Source organism: Coregonus lavaretus, assembly GCF_964263955.1.
Source record: "Coregonus lavaretus genome assembly, chromosome: 28".
Lineage (NCBI taxonomy): Eukaryota > Metazoa > Chordata > Actinopteri > Salmoniformes > Salmonidae > Coregonus > Coregonus lavaretus.
In genome coordinates, this window is record NC_140015.1 from 36,898,376 (window position 1) to 36,917,169 (window position 18,794).

General features: G+C 45.3%; 1 pseudogene across 1 annotated transcript; it reads right to left on the reverse strand.

Annotated features, from left to right (window-relative positions):
* Positions 1-1,596: 1,596 nt before the first annotated feature.
* LOC311103252 (tetraspanin-10-like) lies at positions 1,597-3,333 on the reverse strand (annotated as a pseudogene). The gene is made up of 3 exons: positions 3,262-3,333; positions 2,242-2,858; positions 1,597-1,896 (listed from the first exon to the last, which is right to left on the reverse strand). The product of its transcript is annotated as a tetraspanin-10-like (transcript).
* Between the last annotated feature and the right edge of the window lie 15,461 nt (positions 3,334-18,794).

Here is an 18,794-nt window from a genome sequence, read left to right on the forward strand (position 1 = left end):
TGTAGATAGTATTTTCCTACTCACTGTCAAGCGGCCATTTTGATACGTCATGTCCATGATGTATTGAGTGCTGAAGGTGGGGTTTTGTAGATGCCTCAGTGTGCATATCTGTCTGTGTGGGTGGAGTGGTAACTGGGAGCAGCTGTATCGGTTGTGATGACCAGGAGCTTAGCTTGGCTCAGGTTACCGGCCTCATAAACTCACTGATTCAATCACAACAAACAACTAACTGAAGATGGCTTTTGCTCTACATCGGCACAGATATACTTATTACCATAACACTGATTGAGAATATACACAATAATCATGATATCAGAAATCTACTTCCTTCCTTAACTGGAAAAAGGGCCCATCATTACATTGGAAATAAGACCAAACAAAATCAATCAGGAGATAAATGATTTAAGAGCTGAGTTCATTATTTTAATGACCAAGTCAATTTGAGGTAATACTATCACCTGGCACACACCTCACAACCATAAAGGGTGGATAGAGCAATAATCAAGATCATACTTTTCCTATTACATGAGGTCATGTCATGTGTGTGTGTGTGTGTGTGTGTGTGTGTGTGTGTGTGTGTGTGTGTGTGTGTGTGTGTGTGTGTGTGTGTGTGTGTGTGTGTGTGTGTGTGTGTGTGTGTGTGTGTGTATGTGTGTGTGAGAGAGAGATATATACGGTACCAGTCAAAAGTTTGGACACACCTACTCATTCAAGGGTTTTTCTTTATTTTTACTATTTTCTACATTGTAGGATAATAGTGAAGACATCACAACTATGAAATAACACATAGGGAATCATGTAGTAACCAAAAAAGTGTTAACCAAATCAACATATATTTTAGATTTTAGATTATTTAAATAGCCACCCCTTGCCTTCATGGCAGCTTTGCACACTCTTGGCATTCTCTCAACCAGCTTCACCTGGAATGTTTTTCCAACAGTCTTGAAGGAGTTCCCACATTTGCTTAGCACTTGTTGGATGCTTTTCCTTTACTCTGCGATCCGACTCATCCCAAACCATCTCAATTTGGTTGAGGTTGGGGGATTGTGGAGTCCAGGTCATCTGATGCAGCCCTCCATCTCTCTCCTTCTTGGTAAAATAGCACTTACACAGCCTGGAGGTGTGTTGGGTCATTGTCCTGTTGAAAAACAAATGATAGTCCCACTAAGCCCAAACCAGATGGATGTTATCTTGTAGCTTTACTCCGCTAGATGTTATCTTGTAGCTTTACTCCACTGGATGTAATTATCTTGTAGCTTTATTCCACTGAATGTAATTATCTTGTAGCTTTACTCCACTAGATGTTATCATCTTGTAGCTTTACTCCACTAGATGTTGTCTTGTATCTTTACTCCACTGGATGTAATTATCTTGTAGCTTTATTCCACTGGATATAATTATCTTGTAGCTTTACTCCACTAGATGTTATCTTGTAGCTTTACTCTGCTATATGTTATCTTGTAGCTTTACTCCACTAGATGTTATGTTGTAGCTTTACTCCACTAGATGTTATATTGTAGCTTTACTCCACTAGATATTATATTGTAGCTTTACTCCACTAGATGTTATTATCTTGTAGCTTTACTCCACTAGATGTTATCTTGTAGCTTTACTGAACTGGATGTTTTCAGTCCGTCGTGTGGTGATGAACAGAGTGATGATCTGAACCCCCAGTAGGACGATACCCACAGCTCCTATCAGCTCTGTGTGCTGCTCTATCCAGCAGGACATGCCCCCCAGACAGCCCCCCAGGAAGATGACGCTCTGGGCAGAGAACTCATCCATCTGCTGGGCTCCTACTCCACACTGGGAGTTCCACACCGTGACGTTCTCTAGGGGGTCCACACAGCAGGGACCCCACAGGACAGCACCCCCGGGGCAGAGCAGTTATAGTACCTGGGAGGGAGAGGACGTGGGAGGGGAGAAGTCAAGGATTGTAACTAATCAAATTGGCTGCTTGGATAATGTTATGTGACATAAAAGCAATAACCCTAGTTTTGTAACATCTTTGACAGATTTATATTTTATTTATTTTATTTCATCTTTATTCATACAGGTTATTCTCTGAGATAAAATCTCTTTTAAAACTATCAAAACTATCAAACTATCAAAATTATCAAAATGATGAAACCCTAACAACCCCCATTGACAGACATCAGTTCACAAGGCTATGTGTCAGTCAATGAACCATGTCATCACAAGTCATCATGTCAGTGGTCTGGTCAGTCACATCTCACTCACATGTTGACCTGCCAGTCTCTGTAGTTGTTGGCCCCGCAGCACTGCAGTCCTATCTGGATCTCATCTGTGATGAACCTCAGGTCCAGGTCATCCTGGTAACGCACCATGGCAGCCAGCATACCTGACCTCAGGTATCCCTCTATCTGTCCCTGCAGGCTGTAGGCCAAGATGGCCGCTAGGACCTAGGCTACTACTAGGACCAGCACCGTGGCTGAGAAGACCTGGAGCAGGCAGCAGTTCTCTCTCAGAGCCCCCACACAGCCTGACAGGCAGAGGGTGGACAGCACCAAGCCCAGCATCACAAACACCAGCATGGGGTCGGTGCTGATCTGTCCTATTTTCTCCTGAGCGAAGGATTCCTTGTTGATGAGCCCCCACAGACCCAGGGCCAGGACCAACAGGCCTAGCACCGTGAAGAGGAGGTTGCTGAAGAACAGGAGGTACTTGAGAAGGCAGTCGCTCAGGGAGAAGGGCCTGCTATGGGCTCTGGGTTCTACCTCCCTGGTTCTACCCTGGTTCTCTGGTCCATCATTAGGTCCTGGTTCTGGAGCCTGTTCTTCTGTGCTGCTGTCCTCACTCCCCTGAAGGACTCCTGACAACTCTCTATCTGTGTCTGTCTTCAGAGAGGAATACAGGACGGACAATACACAATTAGGTTTCCCTGAGACCAAAACAACTTATCAAGTTCAGTCTATAGTGGTCATTGTCTTTAGGTTTAGCCTACTCTCAACCATAGAAATATAATCTATAGAACAGGTCCCCCCATTCAAGTCAAGAATGGCATAATGGGTGGACTGCTAGCCATTGTGAGTGTACCCGTGTGTTTACCAGTCAAATTGACAGGGTTAAAGGTTGCAAGTGCTTTCTAGATTGTTTTTCTATGCTTGCAACGTTGAAGGGACTGTAAACTCTATTCAGTATGATGTACAGTGAGTATATAACTAACAGCATACAGGTTGTCAGACAGACAGACAGACAGACAGACAGACAGACAGACAGACAGACAGACAGTTCCTGTACCTTTGGTATGAGTGGGCTGGTCTCAGACTGTGTGGTCTCTCTCCTCAACCAGGGAAAACGAAACCATCTCATGGACTAGAACCTCCTCATCTTCCTAGCTGCCAGGAAACGGTTCTCCCTCTGTCCTCTCAGAAAATATTCTTCCCCTGTCCTTTCAACTAATCAATGTGTGAGAGGCGGTTCTCCCCCTGTCTTCCAGTCAGTTTAAGAGACTACAGGACAGAGAGGAGAGGAGAGGAGAGGAAATATATATATATTGTAAAGTGGTTGTCCCACTGGCTATCATAAGGTGAATGCACCAATTTGTAAGTCACTCTGGATAGGAGCTAAATGATGTAAATGTAAATGAGAGGAGAGGAGAGGAGAGGAGAGGAGAGGAGAGGAGAGGAGAGGAGAGGAGAGGAGAGGAGAGGAGGTCCAGGTTTGTCCCAGTAGGTAGCTGGTAGGTCTCAGGTCCAGGTTTGTCCCAGTAGGTAGATGGTAGGTCTCAGGTCCAGGTTTGTCCCAGTAGGTAGATGGTAGGTCTCAGGTCCAGGTTTGTCCCAGTAGGTAGATGGTAGGTCTCAGGTCCAGAATTGTCCCAGTAGGTAGCTGGTAGGTCTCAGGTCCAGGTTTGTCCCAGTAGGTAGCTGGTAGGTCTCAGGTCCAGGTTTGTCCCAGTAGGTAGCTGGTAGGTCTCAGGTCCAGGTTTGTCCCAGTAGGTAGCTGGTATATGAACATGTTAAACAGCTGACTGGTGGTGTTGTTATAGCAACTGTATATGAACACGTTAAATAGCTTATCACCTCTCAGCATGGAACCAGTCTGACTCCAGAAGCCATGCAGTGTGTGCACTGTGCAGTTTAGTGCTCCTTCAGAGGAGGACATAAACAACTCCATTACTCCATACTGAACACACTGTGAGGAACAGCTCAGTACAGGCCAGACAGTTACAACTCCATTACTCCATACTGAACACACTGTGAGGAACAGCTCAGTACAGGCCAGACAGTTACAACTCCATTACTCCATACTGAACACACTGTGAGGAACAGCTCAGTACAGGCCAGACAGTTACAACTCCATTACTCCATACTGAACACACTGTGAGGAACAGCTCAGTACAGGCCAGACAGTTACAACTCCATTACTCCATACTGAACACACTGTGGAGGAACAGCTCAGTACAGGCCAGACAATTACAACTCCATTACTCCATACTGAACACACTGTGAGGAACAGCTCAGTACAGGCCAGACAGTTACAACTCCATCACTCCATACTGAACACACTGTGAGGAACAGCTCAGTACAGGCCAGACAGTTACAACTCCATTACTCCATACTGAACACACTGTGGAGGAACAGCTCAGTACAGGCCAGACAGTTACAACTCCATTACTCCATACTGAACACACTGTGGAGGAACAGCTCAGTACAGGCCAGACAGTTACAACTCCATTACTCCATACTGAACACACTGTGGAGGAACAGCTCAGTAGAGGCCAGACAGTTACAACTCAATTACTCCATACTGAACACACTGTGGAAGAACAGCTTTAATATTGTGGATAGATTGTAGCTTCCATTAATGTAATTGTCTGCATAATTTCCAATCCCCCATATAGTATACAGTATATAAAACTGCTCCAGCTCCTTCAAGTTGGATGGGTTCCGCTGGTGTACAGCAATCTTTAAGTCATACCACAGATTCTCAATTGGATTGAGGTCTGGGCTTTGACTAGGCCATTCCAAGACATCTAAATGTTTCCCCTTAAACCATTTGAGTGTTGCTTTAGCAGTATGCTCAGGGTCATTGTCCTGCTGGAAGGTGAACCTCTGTCCCATTCTCAAATCTCTGGAAGACTGAAACAGGTTTTCCTTAAGAATTTCCCTGTATTTAGCACCATCCATCATTCCTTCAATTCTGACCAGTTTCCCAGTCCCTGCTGATGAAAAACATCCCCACAGCATGATGCTGCCACCACCATGCTTCACTGTGGGGATGGTGTTCTTGGGGTGATGAGAGGTGTTGGGTTTGCGCCAGACATAGCGTTTTCCTTGATGGCCAAAAAGCTCAATTTTAGTCTAATCTGACCAGAGTACCTTCTTCCATATGTTTGGTGAGTCTCCCACATGCCTTTTGGAGAACACCAAACATGTTTGCTTATTTTTTTCTTTAAGCAATTGTCAGGGTTGAGTGTAGAGGTAACGTGGAATCACACGCAGGACACACAGAGATTCGAAACAGATGTCTTTAGTGAAGTCCGAAAATACAAGCCAAACACGGCAACAGGCCACAGGCGAAACATACGCACACTGGAAGAACCAAAGTAAGTGCGCACAACGTGCAGGACTCTCTCAAACAAAACGAAATACAGAGAGAACAGAACAGCGAACCAACTACTACACGTGACATAGAACATAGAAACATAGAACGGTGGCAGCTAGTACTCCGGAGACGACGACCGCCGAAGCCTGCCCGAACAAGGAGAAGGAGCAGCCTCGGCCGAAACCGTGACAGTACCCCCCCCTTGACGCGTGGCTCCAGCCGTGCGCCGACCCCGGCCTCGGGGACGACCAGGAGGACGCGGAGCAGGGCGCGTAGGATGACCACGATGGAACTCGGTCAGAAGAGACGGGTCTAGGATGTCCCTCCTCGGCACCCAGCACCGCTCCTCCGGGCCGTACCCCTCCCACTCCACGAGATATTGGAGACCCCCCATCCGGCGTCTCGAATCTAGGATGGACCGAACAGTGTACGCCGGAGCCCCCTCGATGTCCAACGGGGGCGGAGGAGTCTCTTCTATCTCATAGTCCTGGAGTGGACCAGCTACCACCGGCCTGAGGAGAGACACATGGAACGAGGGGTTAATATTCTTGTAATCAATGGGCAGTTGTAACCTGTAACACACCTCGTTCAATCTCCTCAGGACTTTAAAAGGCCCCACAAACCGCCGACCCAGCTTCCGGCAGGGCAGGCGGAGGGGCAGGTTTCTGGTTGAGAGCCAGACTCGATCTCCAGGTGCGTACACTGGCCCCTCACTGCGGTGGAGATCGGCGCTCGTCTTCTGTCGACGGATGGCTCGCTGCAGATGGATGTGTGCAGCGTTCCACGTCTCCTCCGAGCGCCGCACCCACTCATCCACCGCAGGGGCCTTGATCTGGCTCTCATGCCAAGGTGCCAGAACCGGCTGGTACCCCAACACACACTGGAAAGGGGTTAGTTTAGTGGAGGAGTGGCGGAGAGAGTTCTGTGCCATCTCGGCCCAGGGAACATATCTCGCCCACTCCTCCGGCCGGCCCTGGCAATATGACCTCAGAAACCTACCCACATCCTGGTTGACACGTTCGACCTGCCCATTACTCTCCGGGTGGTAACCCGAGGTAAGGCTCACCGAAACCCCCAACCGTTCCATAATCGCTCTCCAGACTCTGGAGGTAAACTGGGGGCCTCGATCAGACACTATATCCTCGGGTACCCCGTAATGCCGGAAGACGTGGGTAAATAGAGCCTCAGCGGTCTGTAGGGCAGTAGGAAGACCCGGCATGGGAAGGAGACGACAGGCCTTCGAGAACCGATCCACAACGACCAGGATGGTGGTATTCCCCTGTGAGGAGGGAAGGTCTGTAACGAAATCCACCGAGAGGTGAGACCAGGGTCGTTGTGGAACGGGCAGGGGTTGTAACTTACCCCTGGGCAAGTGTCTGGGCGCCTTACACTGGGCACACACCGAGCAGGAGGAGACATAAATCCTCACATCCCTGGCTAACGTTAGCCACCAGTACTTTGTGCTAAGGCAGTGCACTGTCCGGCCAATACCTGGATGCCCAGAGGAGGGTGACGTGTGAGCCCAATAAATGAGCCGATCCCGGACCTCGAGCGGGACGTACGTCCGACCCACCGGACACTGTGGAGGGCTAGGGTCGGTGCGTAATGCCCGCTCGATGTCCGTATCGATCTCCCATACCACCGGTGCAACCAGACAAGACTTAGGTAGTATGGGAGTGGGCTCAACGGACCTCTCCTCCGTGTCATACCGCCGAGACAGGGCATCTGCCTTCCCGTTCTGGGACCCAGGGATGTAAGTGATCTTAAACACGAACCGGGCTAGAAACATAGTCCAACGAGCCTGGCGAGGATTCAGTCTCCTAGCTGCCCGAATGTATTCCAGGTTACGGTGGTCAGTCAGAATGAGAAAAGGGTGTTGAGCCCCCTCAAGCCAATGCCTCCACACCTTTAGGGCTTGTACCACGGCTAACAGCTCCCTGTCCCCTACGTCATAATTACGCTCCGCCGGACTGAGCTTTTTCGAATAAAAGGCACAGGGGCGGAGTTTAGGTGGTGTGCCGGACCGTTGTGAGAGAACAGCCCCGATACCGGCTTCAGACGCGTCCACTTCCACTTGGAATGGTAAAGCGGGATCCGGATGCGCCAGCACTGGAGCCGAGGTAAACAGGTCCTTCAGTCTCCCAAAAGCCCTGTCCGCCTCAGCTGACCACCGCAAGCGCACCGGACCCCCTTTCAGAAGGGACGTTATGGGAGCTGCCACTTGTCCAAAACCCCGGATAAACCTCCGGTAGTAATTCGCAAAACCCAAGAACTGCTGCACCTCTTTAACCGTGGTTGGGGTTTGCCAAATACGCACGGCTGACACACGGTCAACCTCCATCCTCACCCCTGACGCAGACAACTGATAACCCAAAAAGGAGACCGACTCCTGGAAGAACAGACATTTCTCGGCTTTGACATACAGGTCATGCTCCAACAGCCTCCTCAATACTCGGCGCACCAGGGCTACATGTTCGGCCCGGGTAGAACTGTACACCAGAATATCGTCTATGTACACGACTACTTCCTGCCCCTGCATGTCCCGGAAAATCTCATCTACAAAGGATTGGAAGACTGATGGAGCATTCATTAACCCGTATGGCATGACGAGATACTCGTAATGACCGGAGGTAGTACTAAATGCTGTCTTCCATTCATCGCCCTCTCTAATGCGCACCAAGTTATATGCGCTCCTGAGGTCCAATTTTGTGAAGAACCGTGCCCCGTGTAATGACTCCGTCATAGTCGCAATCAGCGGGAGTGGATAACTATATTTCACAGTAATCTGATTGAGACCGCGGTAATCAATACACGGGCGCAAACCTCCATCCTTTTTCTTCACAAAAAAGAAGCTCGAGGACGCGGGTGAAGTGGAGGGCCGTATGTATCCCTGTCTCAGAGACTCGGCAATGTATGTCTCCATTGCCCTCTTCTCCTCCTGTGACAAAGGATACACATGGCTCCGCGGGAGCGCAGCTCCTGCCTGGAGGTCTATCGCACAATCCCCCTGTCTATGAGGTGGCAACCGTGCCGCTCTCGTCTTGCTAAACACGAGTGCCAAATCCTCATACTCGGGGGGAATGTGCAATGCGGGCATTTGGTTCGGACTCTCCACCGAGGTCGCCCCTACGGAAACACCCAGACATAGCCCCTCACACTGAGCAGACCACCCCTTAAGAGCCCTCTCTCGCCACGAAATAGTAGGATCATGGGTAATCAACCAGGGAAGCCCCAGCACCACCGGATACGCAGGAGAGTCGATCAGATAGAGCTGAATCGTCTCCTCATGACCCCCCTGCGTCTCCATCCTAAGTGGCACTGACCTCCCTAATCAACCCGGATCCTAACGGACGACTATCTAGGGCATGTACAGGGAAATGATTATTTACCGGAAGGAGGGGAATCCCTAACTCTACACAGAATTTGCGATCTATAAAATTTGCAAACTCCTGAGGGCTCCTCATCCCCTGCCGGAGGTAGAATAGACGCTCCCCCGCCGCCTTCCCTTCCGGTGGATGGTCAAACACAGCACGGAAGCGGCGGGAGAACTCCGCATAGGTGATGGTAGCGGCGTCTATTCTCCTCCATTCGGCGTTGGCCCACTCCAACGCCTTGCCGGTGAGACAGGAGATGAGGGCGGAAACGCTCTCGTGTCCCGAGGGCGCCGGGTGTACGGTGGCGAGGTAGAGTTCAACTTGCAACAGGAACCCCTGACACCCGGCAGCGGTGCCGTCGTACGCCCTCGGGAGCGAGAGCCGAATCCCACTGGGTTCCGGAAGTTGGACAGGCGGGCTGACCGATGGTGATGGTGCGGTAGGTGGGGGTGTGGGTACCCCGCTGGTCTCCCATCGATGGAGGGTGTTCATCACTCGGTCCAGGGCGTGCCCGATTTGGTTGATCCTGTCCTCCTGTCCACGAAGGCGCTCCTCGATGATCTCTGTGGGTGCGGGTGCTCCTGCTGATTCCATAGAGATGGTGTGTAATTCTGTCAGGGTTGAGTGTAGAGGTAACGTGGAATCACACGCAGGACACACAGAGATTCGAAACAGATGTATTTAGTGAAGTCCGAAAATACAAGCCAAACACGGCAACAGGCCACAGGCGAAACATACGCACACTGGAAGAACCAAAGTAAGTGCGCACAACGTGCAGGACTCTCTCAAACAAAACGAAATACAGAGAGCACAGAACAGCGAACCAACTACTACACGTGACATAGAACATAGAAACATAGAACGGTGGCAGCTAGTACTCCGGAGACGACGACCGCCGAAGCCTGCCCGAACAAGGAGAAGGAGCAGCCTCGGCCGAAACCGTGACAGCAATGGGTTTTTTCTGGCCACTTTTCCGTAAAGCCCAGCTCTGTGGAGTGTACGGCTGAAAGTGGTCCTATGGACAGATACTCCAATCTCCACTGTGGAGTTTTGCAGCTCCTTAAGGGTTATCTTTGGTCTCTATGTTGCCTCTCTGATTAATGACCCCCTTGCCTGGTCCGTGAGTTTTGGTGGGCGGCCCTCTCTAGGCAGGTTTGTTGTGGTGCCATATTCTTTCAATGTTTTAATAATCGATTTAATGGTGCTCCGTGGGATGTTCAACGTTTCTGACATTTTTTTATAACCCAACCCTGATCTGTACTTCTCCACAACTTTGTCCCTGACCTGTTTGGAGAGCTCCTTGGTCTTCATGGTGCTGCTTGCTTGGTGGTGCCCCTTGCTTACTGGTATTGCAGACTCTGGGGCCTTTCAGAGCAGGTGTATATATACTTAGATAATGTGACAGATCATGTGACACTTAGATTGCACACAGGTGGACTTTATTTAACTAATTATGTGACTTCTGAAGGTAATTGGTTGCACCAAATCTTATTCAGGGGCTTCATAGCAAAGGGGGTGACTACATGTGCACGCACCACTTTTCCGTTATTTATTTTGTAGAATTTTTTGAAACAAGTTATTTTTTTCATTTCCCTTCACCAATTTGGACTATTTTGTGTATGTCCATTACATGAAATCCAAATAAAAATGTATTTTCAATTACAGGTTGTAATGCAACAAAATAGGAAAAACGCAAAGGGGGATGAATACTTTTGCAAGGCTCTGTACTGCAAAATTCACCTGAGCTCCCTGTCTGACCCTGCTGGGACCGCTGTCACCATCTGATCCTGCTAAGACATGATGAGCATAGTGTTGTGTATTGACTGCACTAGAGGGCTGCATTCCCGCCGGATGCCTGCGCTACCTGCCGGTTCCCACAGAGATCATTGCGGTGCGGTCGACAGTTTTCATGCTGCGGGCGGTAGCGAGCGGTCAGACAGACAACTTTGGGATTAAAATATTTTTGTTGTCCTACAGATTATTTGGAAACGGTCATCTTTCTGTTTTGTATGCGTTAGCCTACCTATTGTATTAAAATCACATAATTTTCCCATTATTCACATTCTACGAATTTGCTGCTTCAACTTCAGCAGCCTACCTCCTAGTTGGGCGTGAGAGTTCAAGTGTGCCTAGTATGTGTGGTCTTACTGAAATAGAGTTGGCTGCAGTGGTGGAAAAGGTACCCATTGTCATACTTGAGTAAAAGTAAAGATACCTAACAGAAAATGACTCAAGTAAATGTGACCCAATAAAATACTACTTGAGTAAAAGTAAATCTAAAAGTATAAATTATTTCAAAATCCTTATATTAAGCAAACCAGGGGGCACCATTTTTTCATTTTATTTATTCATTTACAGATAGCCAAAGGCACATTTTGTGTTTAGTGACCCAGATCAGAGACAGTAGGGATGACCAGGGATGTTCTTTTTTAGGAATATAGTGAAGTAAAAGTGAAAATTGTCAAAAATATAAATAGTAAAGTACAGATACCCCCCCGAAATACTTAAGTAGTACTTACAAATATTTTTACTTAAGGACTTTACACCACTGGTAGGCTGCCTAAATGGGGGGAGAATTACGTAGCTGTTAAGTTGAATATGATCAGACTGTAGTTTACTACAGTGTCTGTAAATAAATATTGATAATTGAAAAGAAGTGCAGGGCACTCAACCAACGTGAGTCGAAGTGCAAGCACATAGGTTAGGTTACTATGGTGACCAGTGGCGATTTTAGCATGTAAATCTTGGTGGGGCAAAAAAAAAAAAGTGGGATGCAAGCAAAGCCACTACACAACACAACACTAAACAATACATTAATCGCTGTAAAAAGGTGAAAAACGGTGCCCACAAACTGTTAGGGCCTACATAAAGCTGTCCCAACAGCAGAGTCCCAACAGAGTCCCAACAACCTTACCATTGCTACACCTGGCTATCAGTGGAGCCTTGTCTGGCAGCGAAACAATTCATTTAGCCTCATTTACTGCCTTTTAAAAAAACATAGCTGATATGGCTGACTTGCTTAAACAAATGTGGTTTCTATTGACAATTGAGATGTACAAACTATGGCATAAGGGGACGACAAGCGGATAAGAGGCATTAATGTGCGAGCTAGGACGGATGTAGTCAATATAACGATTTGTTCAGCACTTTTGAAATGTACAGCGACAGAATTCAGAACATGTGCCGTTCTTACAGTGTTCTCCATGTACACCAAGTCGAACCGTAGGATAAATATAGAGGGCATATAAGCAGACAATGAAAGCTCTTACAATATTCAATGATTACATTTCTCAAAAACAGGTAATAGGGTACATGTACACCACCAAGTCAAAACTGTAGGCGAAATTAAGAGGTGAAAATAGACCAATTATTAGAGTGAGGCACATGGGCTACTAACAGCTTACTAAACAACATACACTTAGTATTACTTTCTTAGCTACAGTATACATATCTCCCTGGCATATAACATCATATATGCAGCAGCATACAATATATTTTTGGACTCACTTTGTTGTGCTGTGCTCACTTGAACAGGAAGGTGGGCAAATTTTGTCATCAAACTTTGTCATCAAAGTCTGCCATTCTCTGGATTCATGGTGCTTTTAAGACAACTAGGAACTCGAAAATAAAAAAGTTTGAATCATGATGACGTCAGTGATCTTCAGGTCGTAGCTCTAGAAAGAGGCCTGAGTTCCGGATTTACAATTCCGAGTTGGATGAAAGTTCAACATTAATTTTCCCAGTCGTAGTTCGTTTTCCCCAAGTTCCCAGTTGTCTTGAACTCACTAAAGCCAGATTTTGCAGCTCCGAGTTAACAGTTGTTTTGTACGTGCTTCATTGACAGCATGGCCAATGTTGAACGTTTATAATTTTAAACTAGGAAAAGAGACCCTTAATCTTAGACTTGGTACCACACTGCCCCTCCACTGAACAGCAAGCTAATAATCGATTTGCAATGCTTGCAGTTAGACACTGATTCCTTCCAAACCACTCGTTGTTGAATTTGCGATTTCCAACTTGTTGGGTAATGTTTATGTCCAATGGCTGATAATTTCTCTTCATTATTTCTCTTTATATGACAAGGATTAAAAAGGATTTGCCAGTAGATTGTCAACTTGATTCATGACTGCTAGCTAAGATTCTGAAAGTATGATGCTGACATGATCAGTCCAATCAAAGCTACTGTAGATATAATGTGATTTGATGTCATTTTGTCTGTGGCCAATGACCTTGAGCCTACTTGGATGGGCACTTCTAATGTAACTTTATGACAGCACCCAAGGGGCTAGAATTTTTTAGGTCTACCCTTAGACTTGGTGGCGATGTAGTGTCCCCATGAGTGACAGAACACTGAGCCAATCACGGCTCAACACGCTGTATTTTCTGCTGGCTTGCCCCACCACCACAGAAAGCACTGAGCTAGGCTGAAACACCTGTATTTTGGAGCTGCCTTACTCAAGACAGTAAAAAAGAGACCATGTTTGTATGCGTTTCACATTGTTTGCAAACTGATATGTGACACGTATTAATATTAACACCAAATAACATGCAAAACAGGCAAAATGTTGTATTTTATTTTTCATTTTATTTAATTTTTTGCTAAACATGTGGGGCTCAAAACAGGTGGGGCTGATGGGTTGCCACTGATGGTGACCGTAGGTTAAGTTACCATGGTGACCATAGGTTAGGCTACTATGGTGAGCGAGCGTTGCGTCTTTTCATTTTCAAAGTATTGATTGCCCATTTCTTTGCCTGCAAATCATCATCCTAAAAGATGCAAAACGTAGCAAGTGTTGCTGTCATCATTCTTGCTGCTTCCAGTTCAGTAGCCATACCTACGAGATCAGGTGCGCGTGTGGTCTCAATTAAATATTGTAGGCTACAGCCTATGCATGGGCGTAGAAGCAGGGAGCAGTTATCTTTCCAAGGAAATGTACTTCCTAATAGGCCTATGATTAGACTATAGTTTACTACATTGCCTAGAAATACGTATAAATCACAGGAGGTTGGTGGCACCTTAATTTGGGAGGACGTGCTCGTGGTAATGACTGGAGCGGAATAGGTGGAATGGTATCAAATACATCAAACACATGGTTTCCAGTTGTTTGATACCATTCCATTTGCTCCATTCTGGCCATTATTATGAGCTGTTCTCCCCTCAGCAGCCTCCTGCGGTATAAATATTGATCACCCATATTTCTCAGTCTGAAAATCTTCCCACTCCTAAAAGGTAGGCTATACAAATAGCTCAAGAGAAAGTGCAAGTCTCTCCAACTCTGCTCTCTTGAAACTACATCTAGCATATTGACTGATATATCCCAGTAATACAATGTACGGGCCATGTGAGAATCTCTGCTAACCTATTTCTTAAGTTATTTTTGCGCATTTGATATTGCTTATAGGGTGCAAAATTGCTCGGACCATGGCTGGCAAGTGAGCTGCATCACATAGACCTAAAATAACATTGCAGGACTGCGGTTGGGTTTGGGACCAGTTCTTGCGGTAGCGTGTGGGAGTCAGACGAACGCCAGTAGGTGCGGGAGGGAGCAGGATGCGGGCAGGAGCGAGATGAAGAAATCGGTCCTGTGCAGACCTCTGCTGTGCACCATGACAGTGACGTATGTAATGTTAGAGTTGTTTGTTACTGTGTCAGTCTGAAAAGTAGGGAATTAGCTAGGGAAACTGACAGATCAATAACTTTACATTGCCATACTGACTAATACAACTCACGTTGCACTGAAAAAACGTCAGAATATCAATCTTCAATCGTTTGGCCGATGGTTTCATCGTTTCATTCAGGTCTAGTGTGATTGAGGCAAAAATAATAGCTAATGTTAGCCAACTTTTGGCCAGCTCTTTCTCTAACCGTACATCACCTGGCGAAAGTTAGTGTGGTGTCTAAGGAATTTATGACTTTGCTAACGTTTGCAAATGGTATCTTGGAGGATGTTGATTCAGCTTAGGGAAGCATCTGGGGAGCAGTTTTATAGGGGCACCCCATAAAACAGAGGAAGTCTGTTGTGTGGAGTCATGGGATTGGTCTCTAGGAGAGACCACCCATATCATGTTAAAAAGTATAAATACTTGGTTGAGACAAAGGAGGACAGGACAACATATTATTTTGGGTCATTGTTCTCCAGATGCCTGCAGATGTCTGTAAAGTTACGCTGAAATCTTGTGATATAAATAAACCTTTATAATCAAAGTACAGTGTAAGCGGACTCCTTGTTCTAACAGCATAATTAGCATTATTATTTAGATACAACAGAAATGGCGACGAGGAACGTTTGGGACGTGATGCGTCTCTCCAGTGTTCCATTCATGAGCTGCGAAGTGACTCCCGCTCAAGACGACGGTTCATAAGGTGAGATTACTCACAATTTTGTGCGCTGGTTGGTTCGCTTGCTTATGGGTGTGTGCGCTGGAGAAATGTACCGTTTAAAAGACTTATGTGTGCAAATTTTGCTGTTATTTGCTGTGGGATAGGAGTCCGTTCTAAAAATCTAAATTTGTTTGCGCTGGTAACAACGCAAACAGGGGGGAGTGTCTATAACTATTGAAGAATAGAATGAAGGAATAAGGCCAAGGTAAATGTATACAAATTAGGCCATTGCGAATCTATGGAAGCCCTCAAACGAGGCGATCATTAGGATGGGATGAAAAATCCTAAAAGCATGTTAGGTGAATTTAGGTAAGTCCCGGGGACTTGAGGTTGTGGTATATATATTCGGTTGCAAGTTACCGCTCAATTTATGGTTGACGAATTATATGTTTGATGTGACCGCTCATCGAATGTCCGCGAAACTTGTGGTAGCAGAAATGTAGGAACAATGGAAATATACGGCGCAATGGAGGTATAATACTGCCTTAGAGGTCCGTAGGAACGGAAAAAGCCTCTTAAACTGTATGTGTATGTGTGTGTGTGTGTGTGTGTGGGAGAGAGAAAAATGGTGGAGTGGAGACGTCTCTGTTGTGTCTGAGCTGTGTGTTGACTCATGTTGGGATGGAATTTGTGTTGGAGATCTTGTGAGTCTCCGTGGGTGAGAACGTTGGTGGTTGGTAACTATATGTGAGCCCCCTGGAAGGACGTTAAGGTTAAAAATGTCATGACTCTCTATAAAAAGAGAACGTTTACTAACTATTAGAATATCATGAGCCTACAGGGAGGAGTTTTAACAGTGTATAGAGATGTTTTGTAATGGATAAGAAAATAACTATAAATCTGCAGATTAGGATAAAGGGAAGTTAAGAAACTTCAAAGTAGGATTTGTGTTCAATGTTTTATGTTGGTTTGTGAGCTCTGTTAAATGTTACTGTTTGCCTCATGAAGAACGGAGGTAAAGTTGGCGTGTCTACTTTCTGTTGTTTAGCTGGGAGAGAGCTCCATCCACTCTGAAATCGCACTGGTGAATGTACTACGCATGCGTGTGATTTTATGAGTTTAGAGTTACGTAGGGCAAATGTGCCACTCCTCTGCCTGCACTGAGTTGCTGGGAGATGCAGACTCAGAACAGAGCAGACAGACAGGGAGTGGGGGAGATTTGAACACGAATAGAATGTTCTGTTTGTTAAATCGGCTGTTACTTAATGATGAAACTATTTGTTGAGATCTATTGAATTGATAAATGAGAGAGATATGTTGACGGATTAAAAATAAAAAATAATAAAAAATAAATAAAATCAAATGTTATTGATCTATAAATATTCCTGAGTTAAGTTGTTTGCTTATTTCTTAGCGCGAATGTGAACAGAGGAGTATTGAATGGTTGAAATAACTCAGTGAGTGCATAAAATACTAAATTCTTGTCCTTTGTTTTTCTGTCATATGAGAGACATATGAGAGACGAGAAGGAGGAGACAGAGAGAGAGAGGAAGTGCTGACAAGTACATCACGCGACAGGGTGTGCTGCAACGGATCCAGTCAAACTAAGGCCAGTACTGTTCTATTTACAGAACTTACATTCCCATACAGGATATTTTGTGTGCCTAGCATATTTGATGTTGTGACAATTTGACAGGGACTTGGCAACAGACTGATCAATTGATTGCATATTGGAGTTTTTGTGCATAAGTTGGTTTGATTAGAGTTGTGTTGGGAATCGAGTACTGACATTATTCTGTAAAATTAAGGTCATTGGGTGCTTATTAGGCAATTGATTTGTGAGTGCTGTAGTGTTGCAGGATTAGAGGTCTTTATTTTTTTGGATTGCTCTGAAGTTGACTACTTTCATTTACTTTCCTGATTGAATGTGGTAAGATTGCCACTAATCAATAATTTGGTAAAATAAAATAAATTAAAATAAATTGATACAAATAAATATATTGATGAATAAATAATTGATTAATTAATTAATTTGGGGAAAAAAAGAAAAATATTTTTTTTCTTCACAATAAAGGAATATAAAAGAGTTGTTACAATGGGGAAAAAGGACATCAAAACTATGAAAGTAATTACTCCTGTTGAGGTAGTAGAAAATAGTAATCCTTTAGTTAATGGTATTGCAAGGTTATCTGGAAAGGGAATAAATGTTGGCCTGACATTGAACAACCATGGCTAGTGGAAGGGACTCTTAACCCTGACGTCATCAACATGATAAAAGTGATTGAATAATAGAGAGAGGAAAAGCAGAAACGACCATAAAGATGAATCAAAACTCCAAAAGTAGGAAGAAAACGAGATGTCTGGAAACTAAGGGTGGAGTGAGGTTAAGGAAGATGGAACTTGAAGATGAAGATGATGATGATGATCAGAGTGATTGAGAGGAGATCATGGGTGGATATGACTCTGTGATCAGAAGGAAGTTGGCAAGAGAGGAAAGAAGGGGTGATGGAAGTTGAAGGAAGAAGAAGGATACTAGAGATTTGATCTCTGATGGATGTTTGAAGAAGAAGAATACAAGATATTCTAGTTCTGATGAAAGCGAAGATGAAGACAGCGATAAAGATTTGGAGATTAAAGGTGCTTCATATTCAAGAGGATTTTATCCTACAATGACTAGCACAGAAGAAATAGAAAGAGATATAGACCGATGCGTATCATGCCTGGATAAAGCGAATAATTTAGAAGAAGTAAGAGAACTGGAACAACAACTCAAGAAGCTGAAGATACAGAATAAAAAACTGCTGAGGAAAGGATCCCAAGAATTGGAGAAAAAGTATACATTGAGGCCAAGGAAAGAGGGCACCAGTAAGAAGATGATGCCAGTGATCATTCGAGGACAAAACCTAGAATATAAGCCTTTACAAAATACCGATATGTCAGATATACTTGAGAAGCTGCCTACTCTTCAAGATGGAGCCTATCCTTGGATTTCAAAATTGGAAGAAATTACGGTGGGAACACAGTCAGCCATAGGAGACATTAAGAGACTTTTGGCTAATCTCCTTGGGATTCCAGATATGGAAGAAATATTTCAGAGAGCTGGACTCAATAGATATGTGGGGACTGCAGTGAACGACCCTGAATTGTTGGCTGCAAGTAGGAATCGGCTGTGGAGAGCACTGAAAGATACGTTTCCAACAAATGTGCATCCTGACAACATTCTGATTGATCCACTAGGACAACAAGAAAATCCGAGAGCCTATGTGTCAAGAGTTCATCAAGTGTGGAGAAATATTACTGGAAATGATCCAGATGTGAGTCAAATTGAGCAGTCAATTTTGAGAGCTAAACTGCAGATGGGACTGCCCTCACCAGTAAGGAGCAAACTGGCAGAGGTGGTTGGACTTGGAAGCATGACAAAAGGCGTCTATACAGATCATATAGCCCATCAAGTGGATCTGTACAGGAAAAAGGAACACAACCAGAAAGAACAGGACCAAGAAACTCTCAGAAAACTCAATCAAATA